We start from the raw sequence: 23,502 nt of genomic DNA, 5'->3' as shown, positions 1-23,502 counted from the left end.
TATGTAGATATATTTAGTGTTGAAATTTGGCATGGTGGTTCATCTATCAGTCATTTGTGAGTTCAGTTAAGTAGGAGTCAATTCTCCTACATCTCTTTTGGAATGCTCCTGAGATGAATGATTTAAGTTTATAAAAACAGGTTTCTAGAAATTAAGCCCTCTAGGAGGCTGAAGATATTCCTGCTGCATAATTTTGAGACACTGAGACAGTTTCTTTTGGATATGATGTTCTGTACCAACCCCTCAGATATTTTCTTGCAAATGTCTGAGAAAAAAGATGTTCCCCTAGAGTTAGTCCTCCCTTTTTGCCTTCTCTACTAGAACTGAAGCTTCCTCAGGGCATAGCCAGAGTCTTCCTTCTTTGGTGACTTTTCTTTATCAAGCCTAGGAAACAGCATCTGAGACAGTACACATTTGGTATAAATTCTTGAAATTAGTGTGTTGACGTGTAGTAGATGTGAGTGGAGAAGGAAAACATCATCCATAGTACTGACAGCTACTGCTGCCTTCCAGCAACCCTGCTGCATTCCATGTGTGCCTCTCAGAACTTCTTCTAATATCTTACCCACTCTGCTGCCCCTCCTTGCATTTCCTGATGGTTTCTGGGGGACCTCTGGGACCTCCTACTTCTCTGCCCTGGAGACTCATTTAATTGTAGATGTCTTCAAATGCACAGAATTATACAACCTAATTTTTTTTTGTCAATGGTGGGGCTTGAACCTTGGGCCTTGGTGCTGTCCCTGAGCTCTTCAGTTCAAGGCTACGCCCCTTCCCCTAGAGTCACAGCACCACTTCCAGCTTTCTGGTGATTAAATGGAGATAAGAATCTCTAGGACTTGAGTGCCCACAATCCTCAGATCTCAGCCTCCTGAGTAGCTAGGATTACAGGCATGAGCCCCTGTGCCTAGCTACAGCCTGATAATTTTATATGTTAATTTGAAAACCTAACTTTCTTCAAATACCTTTTACGTACAGTTTAAGCACTTTTTCTTGAATCGATTCCTATGATGAGAAGTAGTTTCTAACTCTCCCTTAACTATAACTAGCCTACTTCATTGATCCAACAGTTTCTGTAATGTCTGTTGAATTTTACATAAGCCAGTCCCTCCTACTTTGGGTTTCCAAATCACATCATGTTTCCTTATCTTTTTCCGAAATCTAGATTGTCCAGCTGTATCAGGGCATGCATGACTATAAGTTCATATTGGCAGTGCTCCAGTTTTTCCCCTTTGTGGTTTTTTTTCCCCCTATGTATGATCCCCTCTTTCTTTCCTACCCTTGTGAGAGTTAATTGGCTAAATGGTGAATAACTATGTGATTCTGTTCCAATTTGTCTGGGATTTTCTTGTGAGTCCTAAGCTTTGTTTTGTGTTTGTTTTATTTCTATTGCCACAAGTAGCTGGCTAAGAAATTGGCCCCAAGCATAGGACACCTGGTGTTCATGTCCTGCCTTAGCTTACTGAGCATTTGGCTTTGTTTCTCTGCTGTCTTAGAGTCATTCCAATCAGCCTGGAAGTGGTCGTGTTAACCTGCTCCATCTGGATACTGACATGACACCATTTGGGAGATAAAAATAAGATGGAAAAGGCTCAGTAAATTAAGAATCCACCAAATTAGGAATCTATGAAATTCTTAATATGACCTCAAGCAATATTTTTGTGTGTTTGGCACCATAAAACATCAGTGGAAAAGCAAAAGTGCCCAACATATTTACATAACAACCCCAGGAGACAGCACAACGTGAAATCATGGACAGACACAGTAGCAGTCGAGGCTATTCCACACATGAACTCATTTTGTTGGTTTTAGTAGTCTTTCCTTTCTTATAGAACTCTTTAGTTCCAAGTAGAATAAGATCAAAATAAGCTTTGGTTTTCATTTATGAATTTTACCAAATATCTACATTTTATTCCTTTTAACTTAAGCTTCTGATCCTTGCAATCTAAAATCTTTGAGTCAATAATACTGAAGAAAAAGGTGTTTTTCATCATGAGGAATGTGGGAAATGGCTTCTGGAGACATAGGAAACTCATCATTGCCCTGATTCTAAAATAGTTGTAAAATAATTTGGCACTTGGGACAAATCCCCTTGTAAATATTCACAGTCATAATTCAAGATCTTCTTCCCACTCTTACCCCCACTGCTGTGTCAAGAGGAAGGACGCGTGTAATGCTAAGAAAGGATTTGCACTGGCTTACAATGGGCAATTGTTAGACTTTTTAGAAAATTGGAACCTATTTGCTAAAAACAGACATTCTTAAAAATTGAATTACATAAAATCACAGTTACATATCTTACATTAAAAAGAAAGGAAACAAATACTCAAAACTTATGGTTTCCAATTATTTTGCCACATTTTATTATTACATACGGTTCTTATGTTATATGTATATGTTTTATTCATATATTGAGGTATGTAAAAGTGTGCCAATGAATGTCCTTCTAATTCTGCCTCTGGTAACGTGCTGGTGGTTTGAAATGGCTATAGTGGAGCATTTATGCCACAGAAATGGGCAGATACTACAAAACAGGGTTTGGTTATTTCATTGACTATAATTATGAATGCAGATTAAACAAAATGACTTTTCTCTATATAGCTATAATGTTATTAGTAGCACAGTAATTTGAGATAAAGCTATATTTAAAAAGCAGCTATTTAGTGTGCACAGAAGCTGTGAAGAGTATACCTGGGGCACACTACTTGTTGTTTTAGTTTTGTCTTGATTACTCTTATTAACAGAAATACCAACCGTGGTTATATGGAAATTGTTCATTCATTTATTGAAACCATAGTTACAGATACAAGCCATTGAAGAGATAAAAAGTATTCTGTGTGAATCAGTTAGCTGAATAGAGTTTGCAGTAATGGGCATTGGGTATTTTATTATTTGTAAGTTGTATGCTACATGTTGGTCATCTCAGTAAGCCTTATAATAAACACATACATATAAATGGAACTGTCATAGTTAGAGGATAATAAACTGACTAGTTTCATAATACTTTGGAGGATTGAGCGTAAGTATGAGAGGAGAGGCCCCACTATTGGTCCAGTCTGTAGTGATAAAATTTGTCTTAAGTTTTGAAGGGCAATAATATAAAGGTAGATGTCTATCACGCATCGGAAAGCTGGCCAGTTTTTAATTTACCAAGAATTCAGTTGTTCAGGAGAATGCCATGAGCTCTTCAGAACAAATAAAGGTGAATAAAACATGGTTGTGCTTTGAGGAGCTTAAAATCCAGGTATGTATTTTTCTTTTAATCAATCTCTGAGTGAAGTCAAGAGGTGCTTAGAACTAGAACAGCATTTGAAAGAATTCTATTTTAAAAGTTCCTCCTAGGGACCAGGAGTTTGGCCTAGTGGTTGTCTAGCATGCATGAAGACCTGGGTTCGATTCCTTGGTACCACATACTTAGAAAAAGCCAGAAGTGGTGCTGAGGCTCAAGTGGTAGAGCTCTAGCCTTGAGAAAGTCCAAGTACAGTGCTCAGGCCCTGAGCTTAAGCCCAGGACTGGCAAAACAAAACAAAACAACAGCAAAAAAGTCCCTCCTAGTTTCCATGAATATTCTGAAACTAATATGGGTTACAGGGTTACATGTAAGTAAAGATTTGCATATTATTTAAGACCGAGTGTCGAATTATATGACAGTGAAAATCTGCTTTTAAGTGACCCATCTAAATAACGGTTTTAGGATTAATCTCAAAACTAAAATGCTGTGAAATTTGTGATGTGTTCTTGGGCCGAATAATAGAAATAACACATCTGGAAGGAGTCTTGTTTTGTTTTGTTTTACTCTAGAGCTATGTAATGGTTAGCCATCCCAGTAGTATTCTTTATGGTTCAAGCTGTAACATTTTAAGAAGGACATTGAAGAAGGCAACTGGGACAAATGGAAAAGGATAGTTTCATCCTGTCATGACGGATGGTCAGTGGACTAGGATGTTTAGCCTGAGCAAGGAAGACTCAGAGAGTACATGGGATCAAATTCCAAAATATTTGGAGGGTTGTCATGTGGAAGACGGAGTCAATTCTTCTGAGCTGCTCCAGAAGGCAAAACCACCACAAATGACCTGAAGCCACAGGGAGGTTATCTTGGGTTAGAAAAGGACAGGGGATATTGGATATTTCAAAAATGGATTCAGCCACCTTGTGATACAGGGGAACAATTCCTAATGAGAACAATTCCCTAACCTGTAGAAAGACCACCCCCCCACATACACAATACAGGCTTGGGGGAAAGAGTATCTTCATCATCTTCAGCATCTTTGAAGAAAAAAAAAAAGCAATGACATTCAGGTCATAACTAGAACAAATCTGTAGTCTCTGTACATGGAAAGTAGATGATCAGTGGGCATACTTCTTGAGAATACAATCCATGCAGCACAGAGAATGGTTTTAATGTAAAGCAGAGATGGCATACAACTTTAAATCCTTCAGCACACTGTCTAGCAGCCATAAGAATGCAAACAGAATCTGCAAAGCCTTTGCAGAGGTGACGATTAGAGACAGAACAAATCACTCTGCCTGGAAAAATGCTTTGTCCCAAACCTCTTCTGTAAAGAACATTTCAGCCACAGGGAAGGAGGAGTAAAGGCAACCAAAATGCTACTCAGGAGGCTGAGATCTTAGGATCGTGGTTCAAAGCCAGCCTCGGTACAAAAAGTACTTGAGACTCTTTATCTACAATTAACCACCAGAAAACTGGAAGTAGCACTGTGGCTTAAGGGGTAGAACTATAGGAACTATAGCCTTGAGCTGAAGAGTTCAAGTTCAGGGACAGTGCCCAGGCCCAGAGTTCAAGCCCTACGACCATGAAACAAAAGTTAGTTGTGAATGGATCTTGATCTAATTCTTATAAAACAAGTCAGTAAAATTTGCAAGTGGATACTAAGAGACATAATATATAAAGAAAATCTCACCAGAGAATGTTAGGTGAAGCAGATCCCCTGCTCTAAGCATACTGAATACAGGAAAAAGAGGGGGAGAGAGAGAGAGAGAGAGGGAGAGAGAGAGGGAGAGGGAGATACTGATGTTATAACTCAAATCACAGTGAATAAGCAAGAAATTAGGGGAACAGCTCTTTACCCACCTGATGAGAGCCCTGCCCCCCATAAAATCTAGCTATAGTCATGCAATTCATTACATATTGTTTCTTCCTTCCAAAGCAACCAGCATTCTTTCTGACTTATTAACATTTCCTTCTTTTTCTGGAGCAGTCAGAGCTCTGGGAGTCTCTTTTTTCCCCCACCTCAGCCCCACTAGTGGGGCATTGAATGAAAGCCAGGGTGTTGTCTGTATAAAGAGAAATTGCAAAACCACAAATTGCAGAAAATCATTACTGCCAAAAATCGAAAGGAACACACAATATCACTATGCCTCTTAAAAAGCAATTGCGCATTTTACAGGTCTCTGGATAATTCAGGTTTACTTGGCAACTTTCTCACCCATACCACCCAGAAAGAAGATAGTTCTCCCCCACTAGAGGCAAGGGTCCTGTGGTATAGGTAGTTGAACAAACAAAATTGATGTCTGTGTTCGGTGCAGATTAGCATGATAGGGCTCTGTTTTCTACCATTGTGCAGAAGTGAATTTTAAGTCCAGAGAATAAGGGACTCTTCCCCCCGACTACAACAGGCAGAGCCTCCAGTGATTTAAAATATCCCTTTCATATCCAAGTCTCTAGGTGCTCCTGGATAATCTTACATAGTTATCCTGAGAATGCCTGTAAGGTGTCAGGGAAAAATGTCTTAACCATTCCTCTGTCGCTCCCTACAATAATGAAACTTAGAAACAAAGGGGATAACTAGTAGTATCACAGGCTCAAAGTCACACCACTTCTGGGGGTACCCTAGAACTTAGATGTGAGCCTTCCCCTCCCTCTTCTTTTTTCTTTTGGCTGTATTATCTCATGCTTAATTACAGGTATGTATCACTGCACACAGCTACTTTTGAGCTCCTTTCCATAGCTGAGCCCCATTTCTCTGTGAGAAGCATTCATTCAGTTGTGCTCTTTCTATGAGTTTGGGGTTTTGCCTGCCCTCCACATACCTCCAAGATCTTGTGGAATGGACTATGATATAGTACAGTCATCAGTGAAACATCAGGCCCACTTCACAGAAGCTGAAGAATGATCACAAAAAGCAGCCCCCACCATCATTGTTTGATGATTTGAATGCATTTCCTTGACTCCACTTGGTCAGATCCATCTTCCTCCAGTTACTCAGAGATTGAGAAATGGAATAGACCCATTTTATCTAGATGGAGTTAATTTCCAGTGAATGCTTACATCTCCAAGTACTCCTAAATAAAATTGACCACCATGTGTTCTGTATATTTTTAAGAAAACAATGTGGAAGAAAAGGATCATCTTTGGAACAATTCAAGGAGAAAAAGCCAGACTCTTATCTTAATCTGGAGCTAATGGATGCTTTTAATAAAAGCAATGAAATGTTGATTCAGTGATCATGGGATTATTCATATATGTGTTATGTTTGTATATAATGACTTAAAAAGCCTCTCTAAATTTCTGTTCACTACTTTCTATTATATAATAGAATAATCAAACCTTTTGAAGTTATTTTAAAAGTTGGAACAATATGAAAATGACTAGAAGGGGGTGAATTTGATCAAAGTATATTATATACATCTTTGGAAATATTGCAATAAAGCCCCTTTGTGCAACATATATATATATATATACTAATTACAAAGGAAACCACTGAAAGACAACATAGGTTCATTATAACCAAATACTACACAAAATAGTTATAAGGAGAATATCTTAAGATAGGGTCATGGCTCATGCCTAGAATCCTAGCTCGTTGAGGGGTGAAGATTCTGAGTATCAAGGTTCCAAGTAAGCTCCATGTGAAAAGTTATTGTGATGTCATATCATCCAACAAACTGAAAATGGTGATCCAGGCCTGTTATCACAACTGTGCAGGAAGCACAAATAGGATTGTGGCCCCAAGAAAGGACTCAAGAGCCTTATTTTCTAAAAAAATAAAATAAAATAGCCAAAGCAAAAGTACTGTGGTCTTGGCTCAAGTAGTAAGTGCCTACCTACTAAATGGGAAAAGAATAAAATATCTCAAAAAGCAGTCATAGGAATATCTAATACATGTAGAGTGATAAAAGATTCTTCACCAAAAGGTATGCAAGCCCAAAGACCACAAAGCAGTGTCTTTCAAATATCGAAGCTGATAACTTAAAAAACAAACCCATCAAAAATAGCTTTTTAACATGAAGATAAAACATTTTAAATAAAATGGAAGTAAAAAATTTGCCCTCCACCTAGTTTTGAGCATATACCAACTACATATTAGGATTTAACCATAGATAATTTAAAACAGTAGTGAAACTAAATAGATAGTGCTATCAGATACATATAAGAAAATAAATGTAGGCAGTTCCCTATACATAGGGCTCCACGATCAAAAGAACACAGTCAAGGTATCCTTTATGCGACCCATGTCCCTGTGATAATACATAAAAAGAGGGATCCTTGTGAAATATAATATGACTTTGGGAAAGATCGCTTAAAGTATTCATATTAACTTGCAGGTGTCGATAATGCAACAAAGATCAAAGCAATATAATACAAAGCTTGGAATTAAAAAAACTCCAGTGACTGCATAATACTTTGATACTAAATTAGAATAATTTTGAGAGTGGATGTTCTTGTGTTGAGATAGGAATACTTGCTTTAAAAGGGAGCAAACATAAAATATCACCCTGGGAAATCAGAACAAACAAAGCGGTTCAGTTGCATGCATCATTTTCTCAGGGCTTGAATGATCCAAAGGAGAATTTCTTAGAGCATATATAGTTTGTCTCATTCAAGTGAGATCTTTCTTTCCATTCCAGTAGGTCTGAGAATGTCTAGTTAAGTGTCCCAGTGACTACTGACATTCACTCTTCACTGGAAATGCTACTTAAATCAGGAACTGTGAACTGGCGTAGATCTGCATGTTACCTGGATCAACCTTCTACCTTATCATGTTGACCTTAACTGTAATAACAAGTAAATGAACCTTAAGAACAACTTTTGAATAGCTAGGATCTTTAACCCAAATATATCTCCTGGGTTTTGAACCTGTTATATTATCAGCTTATTCCAAGGACAGATGAAATGTTCATAAATATATACGTATATAATTATCCATAGTTAAAATTGCTCAATACATTAAAAGAATAAAAGGGAAAAATTCCAACTCACGTCAGCAAAACTTTAGAAAACTTAAAACTCCTAGTTCAGATATACTATAATTTTATCTTTCAGAAGAGAAGCTATTTTTAATTTGGATTTAGACAGTGGAAATACCAAAATTAAAGAAACATAATACACTGTAGATTAGTTCTAGAACACTGACAGAAAGGCTGTAATACAGTAAGGACTTCTTAAGCTAACTAGCAAACTGTTAAACAGGAAATGGCCTATGCCAACATGGTGAGAGCCAACTGGGTGAAGAACACTAGCTTTCAGACATTTGAAGACTGCTGAATATCCAGATGGGTATGATGTTTATATGAATATGCATTAATTCCTCCTCTCACGTTTTCATTTAGGTTTTTTTTTTTATGTGATATTGTTATAACCACAATCAGGTACAATCAGCTTTGAAAATGGTTTCCAAAATGCTTCATGGTGTTACACCAAATCATTAGGATAAAATGTTAGCTTCAAGCTGGCTGTATTAGTAGAGCCACAGTTTAAAAATGTAGGAAAGAGCTGGGTATAGTTGCTTACGCTTGTAATCCTAGCCACTCAGGAGGCTGAGCTCTGAGGATCAAGGTTCAAAGCCAGCCCGGGCACTAAAGTTCACGAACTCTTTTATCTCCAGTTAGCCACTAGAAAACCAGAAGTAGCACTGTGACTCAAGGGGTAGGGTGATAGCCTTGAGCTGAAGAGCCCAGGCCCAGAATTCAAGTCCCATGTTGGACCAAAAAAAAATACAGTGAAGTGAGTGAGATGGAGATCTTAGTGACAAAGGAGTTCTCAGAATTACAGTTTCGGAGATGCCATTTCAAGAAGGAGAAGTACTTACATTTTGCTGCAAGTAAAATGCCTGTCTTTAAAGGATAGCCTCTGAAACAAAGAGAGAGGGAAAACAACTGTTAAAAATTGTATAGAAATCAAGTCAAAATAAAAACAAAGCATTGAACTCCTTTGAAGGTACAGTCATTGGCTAAAATGTTATGAGAAGTGATGATGAGAAGAAATAATGCTGAAACTGCATTTTTGAGGGAAGAGTCTTCTCATAGGTACAGGAAGCTACTACCCCCAAAGAAGTCAACTGACACATCTTATACATACTCAGTAACCTGGCCTAACTGACCTGCAGATTCGAGACCTCTTGATGCTCACTGTCTCCTAGCTTCAGTATTAGAGAGGAAACCTGAGGAGGTTGGCTTAGCTTCACAGTATCTTCTCAATTCTGGTTCTTGAAGGTCCAGTTCTTACATGCCCCATTAAATGAAAGTCCTCTGAAAAATTCCATTTTTTCTCAATTCATGCCCATTTGGACAAGTGGATAGTTTTATAAGAAATAGAGAAAAACTACTGTGAGGGCCACATTGGAAGAAGATTTGATTAAATGCCAGGTTTCTCTTTATTCAGGATGGCAAAGAAAAGGGAAGAACAATCAGACTGTGCCTGTGCTTGGAAGGCAATTTGTTCATTGTGGTAGCCCACCAGACAGTTCACTGGCTTCCAAATCCAGTTTTTAAAAATCTGTGTGGTTGTCTGCAAAGGGGCCTTTTCAGGGAAGCAGGTTTATTAGTGGTGGCAGGGATGTCACCATTATGGATTACTGTAGTTGTGTTGAGTGTCCCATGGTCCCAGGTTATCTCTTTGACTGAGCATTCAAACCATGGTGCTCTTAGATCTACAGAAAGATATTGCCACCCACATTGATCTAATTTTTTTGTCATCTTTAAAAAAAATTATTGTCAGGATAATGTATAGAGAGATTACCATTACATTTGTCAGGTAGTAGATGCAATACTTCTTGCACATTGATACCCCTTTTCATGGTTTTCCCCATTTCCCTCCCCCCATCATCTTGTTTTTCTCCCTTCCCTTCCCTATTTCAAATAAACAAACATATATACAGTATACCAGATAACAAAGTCAGATACAGTAACAGCATGAGCTTAACCACAAGGGCAAAAATAAGAGCAGAGAAATAACATAGTACATTAAGTTGATCTAAGTCTTATTGGGTATTTCAGTGAGCAATGTTTTTCTAAGCTTTGTCATTTATCTGAGTAATTATGTGACTCCAGAAAATTGATTAAGTGTTCTACGATTGATAGAAATACAAGCAGTGGCAGTTTCAAAGAGCTGTTTTGAAGGCTAAGATAGTAATTTAAAATAGCTTAACGTAATCTTCAAATGGGCACTGTACCCATGGTCTGAAATGTTTCTCAAAGGCCCAAATATTTAATGTATGGCTTCTAGTTTGGGCAATATTGGAAAGCAGTGTCATCTTTAAGAGGTGATACCTAATGGAATATCTTTAGATGACTGGAGGTATGTCCTCAAAGAGGAATGTGAGACCGTTTCCTCTCACTTTACCATGATGTGATTTTACAAGCCCAAAAGCACACAACACCTACCACCCATGGTGGACCACATCCTGCAAACTCTGAGCCAAATTAGACATTTTCTCACATGTCTGTTACAGTAATGGAAAGTAGTCTAGCACAATAGGGATTTGATAAATATGACCTGGTATTGACATTGTTATTATTAGCACACCAGGTTAGGAGATTAAACACATAAAGCACATCCATGAAACAGGAGCTTAGCCATCCAAGCTGTACCATTGTCTCCAAATTTCTCACTCATATTACTTTCTCCCACCTTCATTCTTCCAAATTCCAGACAACATTCACATAGGAAATCCCTTAGTGTTTTGGAAAGTCACCAAATTCTTAATTTATATCTATAGGGTGGCTCTTGTATTAAAAATTAAGTTGGGCCCATATAAAAATAGGAATATGGGGCCGGGAGTTTTGCCTAGTGGTTAAAGTGCTTGCCTAGCATGCATGAAGACCCAGGTTCGATTCCTCCGTATCACGTACATAGAAAAAAGCCGGAAGTGGTGCTGAGGCTCAAGTGGTAGAGCTCTAGCCTTGAGAAAGTCCAAGGACAGTGCTTAGGCCCTGAGCCCAAGCCCAGGACTGGCAAAAAAATAATAATAATAAAAATAAAAATAGGAATATTTTATCTTCACTCAAGTAAGTGTTTGATGCATTTTTTTAAAAAAAGGATAAATACCATATAATTCCATTTATATAAGGTACATGGAAAGAGATTTATTAATACAGAAAGTAGATAAGAAACAACAAAGATTAATTTAAGGCAGGGGAGTAGGGAGTCAGCATCTTATTATACAAGACAGTTGCTATTGGGAATAATGAAAATATCCTGAAAGTGAAGAGTGAGTGATAATTATAGTCTTGTGAATGCAATCAATTTGATGCTTTTTTTTTGTGGAACTGAATTTCTTAGCTAGGTCCTTAATGGATTTCAAGATCATGCCACATGTATTACTAATGGAAAAAGTTGTATGAAGACTGCTCTAATCATAGTGTGGCATACATTTCCCCATCTTCTCACACTAGTACACAAAACAGTGTACTGAAAAAATTGTGTACTCATCCATCCCTTTGAGGAACTTGTTGCTAAGAAACAAATTTAGGGCTCACTACTGAGAAAAGTTTTTACTATTGCCTCAGATAACTGGTTCTTTAACCACAAAAGTAGGACAAAAAAAATGGTTATCTCATAGATTCAGCAGGAAAGAACTCTTCATTTAGAAAACAATTTCACAGTAACACCACCGATTATTTCTAGCATTATTCAGAGCTATCCCTGAGACTGCATTAGGTAGTTACCTAGTGTGATGATGCCCATCATTTTTCTTGTGGTATAAAATAAATAAAGCAGTTATGAATACTGTAGTAGTTTGGTTTCTCAGACTGTAGAACTACATAAAAGCTTGCCTTTGGTTTATAGAGATTATTTCCACAACAAGGGAAGGAAAATCTTTCTCTTAATGGAGAAAAGAGGACTAAAAGTAATTATCTCAGTCACTAAGTGAGCCAAGTATGTATAACTATGTGGAAGACATTGGGGGGGTCTGTCTTAATACAGCCTTGGCTTTTGTGGAACAGGCCTGGGTTAAGAGAAAACTAGACAGTTTTGAGAGACCACATAAAATTATGATCCCCTCTCCAGGGAAAAGGTGATATTTTGCAATCTGATCCAGACAGATCAAGGAATTTAGGGAAGTAGAGGGTCAAATGTAGTGAAGAAATTCATATCTGATAGTAATGATTGCTAAGAATGTTGAGTATTTGGGTGCTTCTAAGCTACCTAAGTGCTTTTATAGGCACTGATGGTCTTACTCCTCAGGAGAGCCCTACATAGGTTCTAGGCCTGCCTCAGAACAGGAGTGAAGAGACAGTTGGGAGTGGGGGATACCTCAAGCGAAGGAGTGGCATCAAGGGCCTGGGCTTTGGGCAGTAGGACATCAGCTTCTCAACAATACTAAAAGTCTCGGGCTCCCATTTGCATTTTCTTGTACATACAGTAGTGGAGCTCATTCTTCTACTGTATAAGAGTTTAAGGGATCATAGATAGGACTCTTATCAATTCTATAGAACTTGAGCTGGAGAAGTCTAGCCTGTCTGCTCTCACCTTGGGGGAGATGTGAGGTACACTTTGGATCTCTGTCTTCTACTATGTCTACCAACTACTCTTTTGGCCTTTTCAAGATGGGCAAAGCCAGCAGGCTAACATCCTCAAACCATGGTGGCCCTATGCCTATCGTGGTAACAAGGTCCCCAGGAACTGACGTTGTTCAAAGCCTTTGGTTATCTAGTTGGTGTTGGGGGCAGGGGTGTCATGTTCTACTCTATTCTCATAGGAAGCTTAATGGGCAAAGGGATTCTGCCTCTTCAAATAAGGGCCCAGCACAGATAATACCCAGACTGTAGTGCTCATGCTTGACACACAGTATGCCATTCCTTTATCCCACCTTTTTCCCCTGGTTCTTGTGGATGATCTCGTCTGGCACCGTGTATAAGCTATCAATGACACTCACTAGAAAATAATGAATGCCTAAATGTTCTATGCTAATTGAACTGTGTTGCCTGCTATTTACCATTTTAAGATTGGTAAAATGTTGCATCATGTAAAGGTCTCTTTATATAATGAAATCTAGGGAGTAAAATCCCCCAAATATACACTCCTATTTACAATATACAATAAGATAATTACATGTCCAAGATTATGAATTCTGAGATGAAGCATCACCTTCCTACCTTGAATATTGAACTAATTCTATTTTACACTAATTTTACTTAATTGCTTAATGCTTTTGCATGAAGATTCTGTCATTCTACTATTTACAGGCATATAGGGAACCAACAGTTTTTACTTGGGAAGTTAAGAATGAACTGAGGAAGGTTTTATTTGAAAATATTTTATTTAGGATCATTATCTAGTGGGAGCCTAATGACTATCTAGAAGGTAAAATTCAGGTGAGAAGAGGTAGATTTCTGAGCTGAAACTGAAGTTAAAGTGGTTTAGCTATGTTAAATTTGAGGAGCTGTTGGGACCTGTCAGCACTGATATCCTAACACATAAATGTATTCGAGATAATTGCAGCATTAGAATCTGAAGGTCCTGGATTTGTTCCCTACAAACAGACCTCTTTTGCTTGTTCTACATCACAAATCCCTCAACAGAGAAAAGACATGAATGAATTATTTTAAATCAGGAGGCCATACTACACGAAATTTGAACCACATAACCTCTTTTGCCGTTGTAAGAGGAGAGAAACTGATTCATTGTTAGTAGAGATAGAAATTCGGATGAGACACAAGAGTCTCACCCTTAGCATTACTGGCATTTGGGACTGACCATTTTGTGTGTATTTAAGGATGTTAAGTCATAGCAGAGATGACAAAAATGTCTTAAAGCATCACTGGAGGGCCTTACATGATGGGCCTCAAGAACTCTGCTACTTACTTTGTGCAAATAAAGGGTGAGATCTAGAGGAGATAACCTTCTGTTAGCAGAATGCATTTGTTTTAAGTTTGACATTACTTTTCATTGGAAAACAATAATTGCTTGTAGTTTGGGAGTACAATGTGATGTTTTGACATATGGATCCATTGTGGAACGTTCAGATAAGGGTAATAGCTTGTCTTTCAAATCCAGTACTTAGTACCTTTTATTATGATGTTTAGTTTCTTTTCTTTGAGCCATTTGGAAATACACAAATCTTATTGCTATCATGATATCCAACAAGTCATCAGAACTTAATCCCCCAATCTAAATGAAACTTTGTGTACCTATTGAGCAATGTTTATCCTCGGTTAACCACCATACTACTCTACTCGTATGAGCTCAGCTTTCTTAGGGTCCAGATAAAAGTGTGAACAGATGGTATTTGTCTGTCTGGGCTTGACTTATTTCCCTTATTATAACATCCTCTTAACTTCACCTATGTTTTTGCAAAGGACAGAATTCGTGTTTGGTTTGGTTTTAAAGGTGAACAATAATCTATTATATATGTACAACACATTATAAAAATCATTTTATTTGTCTTTGGACACTGAGGTCATTCCTCATTGTGGCTGTTGTGACTAGTGTTGCAGTGAACAGGGAAGGGGAGGAAGATGTGGTTTCCACGTATTGATTTCAGTGCCCTTGGATATAGACCCAAGAATGGAATTGTTTGTCTGACATTTCGATTTTCAGGTGTTTATTTGGGGGGTGGGTGAGAAGGGCTTCTATTCTGCATTAATGAGTATTTGAAATGCATAATTGTCCTATTCCTTGAGTAGGAGGTGGGGAGCTATATTTGAAGAATATGTAAGAAGAATTAAGAAGGATGGAGTCCCTAAAGTAATTTTTGTGAGCAGTGAGGAAACAGAATTTCTTGATGAGTAGAAGGCCTTTCATAACAGGAATGCTTGATGTTCAATCCTCAATTCTTTTCTGTTCTGCAGTTTAACGATCCCCCAACTGTTCTAGAGTCCTGATATGGGAGCTCAGAACAAAGGGAGCTCCACCTAGCTGTGGGTGAGAGATTATGCCCAGAATTTAAAATATATGGAACCTAAACTTTTCAGTTTTTACTCCATCATTATTATCTTCTCCTTTTTGTGCATGCTAGGTGAGCACTCTACCACTAGGCCATGCTCCTGGCCCCTTCTACTTTTTTTTTTTTTTTGCTAGTCCTGGGCTTGGGCTTGAGCTTAGGGCCTGAGCATGTTCTTGGACTTTCTCAAGGCTAGAGCTCTGCCACTTGAGCCACAGCACCACTTCCATTTTTTTCCCCTATGTATGTGATATCGAGGAATCGAATCCGTTTCTTTGTGCATGCTAGGCAAGCACTCTACTACTAGGCCAAACTCCTGGCCCCCTTCCACTCTTTTTTATGTATCGCATTTATTCCATCTTTCTTGAACATCCTATAATAAAGACTTTGAGAGGTGCGTTTCCTTGATTTGGGCCCCCAAGAAGCTAAACCACCCAATGTGATGCTGATCTCTAGCGTTGGACAGGGAGGTACTTTCAACTGAACGAGGGCAAAATTCTGCACGCAGACTGATCTCATGAGTGATGTGAGGTCCCCTCCCTAGTATCTTCTCTGAGACATCGGTAGACTGAGGCAATGGAGGTCCACTGGTGCTTTGTTAGGGACACAGATCTTTTGACTCCTCGTTTTGTGCCTTTCCTAGCAAGGTATATTATCTACATAAATCACACCTCTGCTGAGCAGTCACTAGCATTTCAAAAGGCCTATGATTTCTGTGCCAATAGTTTCAGGTAATAACCCTGCTAGGAGAAAAAAGTGGAGGAAAAGCTATGTGACTAAAGGTTCATTCCAAGGATGTCATGCAGCTCCACTCACATTCAAATCTTTCCTTTATGGCATCATTAAAATATGATCTGGTTCAGAATATTTTCAGCTCTCAAACATTTTCCCCTCATTTCAAGCTCTGTCAACTGGCGGTGCAGACTCATAGATGCCTTTCATGTTTCATAGGCTACTTTCCAAACCTTACAATTGAATAATGAAGTTCTTAGGATTAATTATTCAAATATCAAAGTGACGGTATTCAGCAGGGCATCGTTCTAATCTGCTATAGATAATATGGAAGGTGATAGGTGGCCCTTATTTCTACATCTTGCCATCAATGTTAATAAAACACTTGTTTTGAAGTTACATAAAATATTATGAAGTCTACACATATCAGATCTGAAAAAAGAAACCACACAGAAATTCTTCTCACAAAAGCTGACCTCAATTGTTGCTGTTCTCAGCCTCTCACAACAGTTGAACAAATGGCTTGAATTCCTTATAAATCAGAGTATGGGTCTGGCAGCATCTTTTGCATCATCTTATCTTCCTAATGTCTGGTGACTGCTCAACAGTAATTATGCAAATGAATGTCCCTCTGCCTCTCCAGTGGCCTCTACTGCTGTACTGCCTCTGTTACCAAGACCTGTGTATACTGCTGGCCACAAGATTTGTGCAGCTAGAAGCCAAATGAAAATGTGTGTGTGTGGGGGGGATGTCCTTTGTTCTAAAATGATTCGGATTTGAAGATGGTGACAGCAAAATTAAACTGAACATAGAGTCTCGTGTGACTGCATGGGGGTACATGGCCATGATGCTGTCTCTGTGAGGCTAGGCAGTGGCCTTCATCCCCATGAATCACACAGCTGGGGACATTGAACATAGTGTCTTCGGCTCTTCTTTTCCTTTCTGATCCCTTCTTTCTTGGGTCCAGCCCCTCCAATATCCCATCCTACCCCTTGGCCTGGGATTTCTGGGCCCTTGTTTTAAAGTGAGAAATCTTGCTTGTCTCAGCCTTTTCAGCCCATGCCATGTCAGCTTAATAAAAACTGGACTTTCCTGCCCACTACCACTCATTGAAAGGTATCTGCTATTATCCCATTTTATAGATAAGGAAACTGAGTGGCAGACATTCAGAGAAGTTAAATACATTGCTCAAAGTCACAGCTAATAAGAAGAGCATCTGAACCCAGATGGTATTAGGCTCTCAATCCCAACAGCTATCAGCTATGCTTTGCTACTCAAGATAAGTAGAACAGTCCATGAAAAAGGTCCAGCCTTCTGGATTGGTATAGAGCCCAATTTACATGGCTATCCAAGATGACAGTGTGCCAAGGGCAGGAGTTTGGAGCCAAGGATGACAGAAAACAATAAGTATATATACATGTATCACTTGGAAATCCTCTTGAGATATTATGAAAGCCATTGGACTTCCTCCAGTTATATGAGCGGGGGACATGATTTGCATGACTTCGTTACAAAAGGGAAGGTTATTACCCAAAAACTAGAAACCTTAGGACATTATTTTTTACTGATTGTATATAGGTTTTTTGCACGTTAGACTGTAATCAAACAGGGGGATAAACAGCAGCAGCCAATGGACACAATTAGGAGAGAGACTCAAAAGGCTGCTGTTGGTAAACTAGTTAAACAATGAAGGTCAAAGAGGACACAGGCAAAGTTTGTCAATGAGTAGATCAGAAGAAATCTTAGGGAAAGACAATTTTCCACAAGTAAAAATAGAATGAGCAGGTAGTTGGAGAAAGGGAATGGGATACAAACATATGACAGGCATTCAGGTTATCTAATTTAAATCTCATAATCACCGGTGTTGTGGGGAGCATTGCTTTACTTTTTTTATACTGTGGAGAATGGTAATCTCAAAGATGTAGCTTTCTTTCTAACATGTCATAATCAGGTTGCAGAGCATATTCTTTATACTCTTTGATACATCTTGGTTTACAAAGGCAGCAGCCCTTTAGTGAAGCTTTCCTGGAGCCCCCAACCCTGCCATGCCAGAGAGATCATCACTCTCCAAGCCTCAGGTAGGTCTCCATCAATGCATACTTGAGGTTTTCACTAAAATAGCCCTCCAGTTGAGCTGAGTGAAGACAATATGGGCTAACCAGACTCCTGCACACTTCCATAAAGTCTAAGTTATTATTTTAATAAGTGCATGCCAACTGTACTTCTGCTCCCAATTATATGCAGGTTTGGATTAGTGTGAAAATGTTTCAAATTCATTTTCATTGAAGTGACTCGGTCTGGCTCTTCTGTACATATCTGGAGTAGGGAACTCCCTCATCCTACACCCTCTAGTATGCTTTGCCCCCTGCGCCATGGGAACACCATCTGACAGGGACATGTACGTGACAGTCTAATCTACATGACTGTCATGTGGGTTTTCCAGAGTTCAAGTAGCAAAAAAGTTCTAAATTCCATATGGGACAGAGAGAACTACAGTGAGCAACTTTACCCTTTGGTCCAGTGTGGGGCCCTGGGAGCACTGATTCCAGTGATCCAACTTGGCTAATTTTTGTCTTGTTGGTAGTTATGGATGCCAAGACTGCAGAAGACCTTGTTTTCTCATCGTGCCATTTGCCCAATAGCTCCTGGCTATCTGCCAAATGACTTTTGTTCATGAAATGCATTTCTTCAATAAAACAAAATTTCCTGAGTTTTTTTTTTTGTTTTTTGCTTTTTGTTTTTTTTTTTCTGCCAGTCCTGGGCTTGAGCTCAGGGCCTGAGCACTGTCCTTGGACTTTCTCAAGGCTAGAGCTCTACCACTTGAGCCTCAGCACCACTTCTGGCTTTTTTCTATGTATGCGGTACCGAGGAATCGAACCTGGGTCTTCATGCATGCTAGGCAAGCACTTTAACCACTAGGCCAAACTCGCGGCCCCAATTTCCTGAGTTTTGAGTGACCTTAACCTCATCATGGCTAGAGAGGATTGGGACCTCTGGCTTGTTATCTTCAGCTTTTGAGAAAGAAGTATATTTAAAGGGCCACTGGTTTGAGCATTCCTTTGCAAAGATAAATTTGCTCAGAATGAAGTAATAATGAAATTGTTTAAAAACACAGACTTTGATCTAACATTTAGAACATGAGCTGTTGGAAATTAAAAGAAAAATGAAGGACGATGCTCCGATCAAAATCTTCTCAAGGGGTGGAGTTACTTCTTTAGGAGAAATACCAAGATTTGAGAGATGAGGAATATATGAACCCCCAAGTTTTATTGATATACTTAATTTTATTTTTACCTTCTCACTTTATTATTATTATATATTAATTGTACAATGAGATTTAATTGTGATATTTCCATACATTCATATAATTTTTAATCAAATTTACCACTTCTGTTACTCTTTATCTCTTCTCCTTTACTTCTTCTTTCCAGTCCTAGGGCTTGAACTCAGGGACTTTCTTAAGGCTAGAGCTCTACCACTTGAGCCACAGCACCACTTCTGGCTTTTTCTATGTATGTGGTACCAAGGAATCGAACCCGAGTCTTCATGCATGCAAGGCAAGCACTCTACCAACTAGGCCAAAGTCCCGGCCCCTTCTCCTTTACAGAGCCTAGCACTGTCCTTGGGCTTTGTCAAGGCTAGAGCTCTACCATGTGAGCCACAGCACCACTTCTGGTTTTTTTTCTATGTATATGGTACTGGGGAATTGAACCTGGGTTTTCGTGTATGCTAAGCAAGCACTCTACCACTAGGCCAAACTAGCGGCCCACTTTCTCCTTTACTTTTAAAGCCTTCTCTATCGGCTTTCATCAAATGTTCTTTAAATTGGCATTAGAAATTAGGCATGTTTGGGACCTAAAATATCCAACAGCAAACTGAAGAAAAAGAAACAACATCCCTAGAAGATACATAGAGTGGGGACTATCTGAGAGCATCTTCTTAAAGCTCTGAATTTAGGGATGGGAGAGCCAGGTGTTGTAGTTAATGCAGCATCTATTCAGATCAGAGAGGAATTCTCTGAGGCTTCTTCCACTTGCCAAGATGACAGTTATAGTAGTGGTGAGGTGAGTCTTAGGAGGAACAAACAGTTATTCCTCCAGCCAACAACTAGTAGAATGAGAATATTCACTCAAAAATTATGTACCCCAGCAAGTACATCTGGCATATTCTGAAGGCATGTTTTAATGTTTTGTGAATTAAGTGACAGGAGGAGCTATTTGCTAGTAAACATCCTTCAGTGCACAAGAAAATACCTACGATAAAGACTTACTGTACAGTTATCAGGAGTGCTAAGACTAAATGTTAAGACTATGTCATCTAGAAAAGGCTAGCTGCATAGTAGCACTTGAGACACATTAGGATTAGATGTTAGACTGACATTGAGCCTACTTAGACAACCGGGATGTAGGCAAGATTTGTTTGAACTATAGTTATTTGAGCAACTTGGGAAGTCACTGACTTCCCAAGCCCTGTTCTGAGGATCACACAGAGGTCAAATCTGGGATAGCCTCACAAAGAAATCAGACAGGTAAGGCTGAAAGCAAAGTGAAAGAGAAAGATGGGGATGGCCTCAGTTTCAGTCAAGAGAATCAGCAAAGCAAATGGAGAAGAGGGAGCTTATTTCCACTTTCACAAATTGTGGGGAGCCCGGCCCCTCCGGCGCGGTGGCTGGACCTAGAGGCACACCCCCTTTCCCTGTAGGGCCGCCTGCGGTGCTGGTGGCTGCTTGACTCAGGGATATCCGCCGCATGACGGGATGAAGGCCGGCATCCATTTTGGGGAGTGCTGCCATTGTTAGCGGAAGCCTGGTCTCTGCGTGGCCGGATGCATGAAGGGTGCATGACTGGAGGGTGTGAAGCTGTGATTGGAGGGCCTGAGCGAGCTGGCATGAGGTGATTGGCCCACTGCCTGTATATAGCCTCAGGAGAGGAGGAAAGGGGAGGAGAGGCCTCAGAGAGGAGAGGAGAAGAAGAATAAAGGATCCTGCTTAAGCTAGCATTGTGTCGCGGGTCTTCCTTACGGGACAGGGATAGCGCATGATAACAAATAGTAGAGAGTTTGTTTTGGGGAGAGCAGAACTTGAGAGAGAAATGAAGCTCTGGGATCATTTACCATTGCAGTAGGGTGAAGGTGGAAAAGGTGAATGTTCTTGTTAGTAGTAAAGCAGCCCAATGCCTTCAAGGCCTGGAGATTCAAAACCCAAGAAAAGGCAAGGTTTGGGGACTAGTAGGTGATAAAGAGTATAATGCCCATAGTAGCCAGCCAGGTGTAGCTGGCTTCTTTGCACATCTTTTACCAGCAGGAATGGGTGTTAAGTAGTCATATTCAGACACCAAACACCATCAAGTTCTTCTAAAATCCACTAAGAGGATGTTGAACTAAACCCTGATAAATCCCATCTACTAATGGATTATCATGTAACCCCGAGGGTGAGGAAAGAGGGACACATCTGTATCACTAGTTGTAATTACATGGAAAAATGCTTTACTGTAATGGAAAATGAAAATAAAACAGTAAAACTGGATATGGAGTATCAAATTTACAGAAAACATAAAATATTTACAAAATTATTCATAACAGTTTGTCCAAATGTATGTGAAGGCTGTTGGTGGGTGGTAGGTATTTTTTCCCAAAGATTTCATTGTGAACTTAAGTGACATACATAACAAGAATAATGAACTTGATCAGCTTTAGCTAAGTATTTTTATGTGTTGTATTAGAATTAGCAAGGGATGGGGACCTTTAATTTCTTATAGATAGGAAAAGATGTTAAACTAATTTCAAAGTGGTAAGGACGGTGTGAGTGGAGAAGTCTTCTAAGATCTTGTGACTTGTGCTGATTAGCCAGCAGTCTGCTAGGCTGGGGTTATTGACAAGAGATTAACATTACTTGATATTATATAACTTCTGTAGATTTGATGCTTGAGAGCAGGAAAGTTGTCAAGAGAAAAAGTTGGACTGACATCACCAACCAGTTGTCAAAATGTGAAAAATTAGTTTTAACACCCGATATATATAATAAAAAACCAACAAAGCTGGGAATTGCTTTAATGAGTACCACATGGGAAAATAGGAGGAATTGGCTCTGAGCAAAAAAAATCAGAAATTTCCCTTCAAAAGGATGTCTACAGTATCACTTTCCATCTAAATGAGTAATATAAGCACATTGTCAAAAATATACATCGTCAAGTGAATTTGAACAAAATATTTTAACTTCATGTCAGTTGAGTATAATAAGTATAGATTTTATTTTAAGCACCAAAAGAATCTAACGGCTTATGAGCAATTTTGCAGAGAGTAGAAGCGATAAAAATTGCGAACAGATGATATGTAAATAAATATTTGCATCCACTGGTATAAATATTTAGAAGTGCTGACACTCCCAAATATTTTGTTTTAATTGGTTCACATAGAAGCTAAGTTTTGACAATTGTACTTGGCCTATTAACACTTCAGTAGCTGAGCTAAGGTATTAACGTGCTATGAGAGTAGAACAAGTCTTCGGGTAAACTATCTTTTTGTACCATGGAGGCACAAATTATTCATTGAGTCAGGAAAACACAAGGTGTGCAAGCTTCCTTCTGAAGCTAAGGAAATATTAGTCTAGGACAATGGAACAAAAAATAGTGTGATATTAAGTTATACAAAGGATTGTGGTTAGGAGGAGAAAGAGTCAGAGTATACAGGAAGTTTGGAACATTGGTAAAAATATCTATACCGAGACAATGATTTCTAATCTCGAATGTATATTAATCAATGGTATCTGGTTTCTTGAAAATTGTATACCACCAAAGAAATAAATTAGTCTTCATTTAGTCTTAAAGCTTGCCCATTTTTTTTCCACTACCTCCCAGTTTATATTCTGCTACAGCTTTCTTTGGTAATTATTTAACTTTGTTAGTAAAGCAGGTATATCTGGCTGTATTGTGCCTGATTTACATTCTGAACCAGTATCTGACATTTATTGACTCTTATAGTAGTACTGAGGTTCTTTCCAATTAGTTTTAACTCTCTTTTAGGCACACTGAAGACTTTTTACTTAGCTGCTCAATGATGATTAGTTCTGGCCAATGAATTGGGAGCAAGAATCAGGAGTGGCCGGGAGTTTAGTCTAGTGGTAGAGTGCTTGCTTAGCATGCACGAAGACCCAGGTTCAATTTCTTGGTACCACATACACAAAAAAGCTGGAAATGTTGCTATGGCTCAAGTGGCAGAGCGCTAGCCTTGAACAAAAAGTGTCCAAGGACAGTGCCCTGGCTCTGAGTTCAAGCCCCAGGACTGGCAATAAATAAATAACTAAATAAAAATGAGAAGCAAGAAGTCATTTCTTTGCACAGCATATCTGTACTCAAACCCATTCTGATTCCCCCTGTCTCCTTCATACAGAATTACACTTTTTTAAAAATATTTTATTGTGATTAATAGAAGGGTTACATTATATTTATCAGATAGAAGGAGCATAACTTCACAAACATCGATACCCTTTCTCATGACATGGTCCCCATTTCCCTCCCACCCTTCCCCCACTTATCTTGATTTCCCCCCTTCCTTATCCAATTTCAAATAACCAATTAAGCACATATAAAATATATCAGGTAACAAGATGAAATATTGTAACAATATGAGATAACCAAGGGATGGCAAAAGA

At 38.9% G+C, this 23,502-nt stretch overlaps 1 long non-coding RNA gene across 1 annotated transcript in view; it reads right to left on the bottom strand.

Moving 5' to 3' along the window:
* Positions 1 to 9,535, bottom strand: part of LOC150051895 (uncharacterized) — a 34,624-nt gene extending 25,089 nt beyond the window's left edge. Inside the window, exons 1-2 of the long non-coding RNA XR_016538459.1 lie at positions 9,339 to 9,535; positions 9,048 to 9,088 (exon numbers count right to left, since the gene is read on the bottom strand). This is a non-coding gene — a long non-coding RNA (uncharacterized LOC150051895). The remainder of the gene's footprint in view (positions 1 to 9,047; positions 9,089 to 9,338) is intronic.
* Positions 9,536 to 23,502: the final 13,967 nt, after the last annotated feature.

This window comes from Megascapheus bottae, chromosome 17 (genome assembly GCF_031878675.1).
Source record: "Megascapheus bottae isolate mThoBot1 chromosome 17, mThoBot2.hap1, whole genome shotgun sequence".
In the NCBI taxonomy this organism is placed as follows: domain Eukaryota; kingdom Metazoa; phylum Chordata; class Mammalia; order Rodentia; family Geomyidae; genus Megascapheus; species Megascapheus bottae.
Note: the sequence above shows the minus strand (reverse complement) of the source record. Positions and strands in the feature narration are given on the sequence as shown.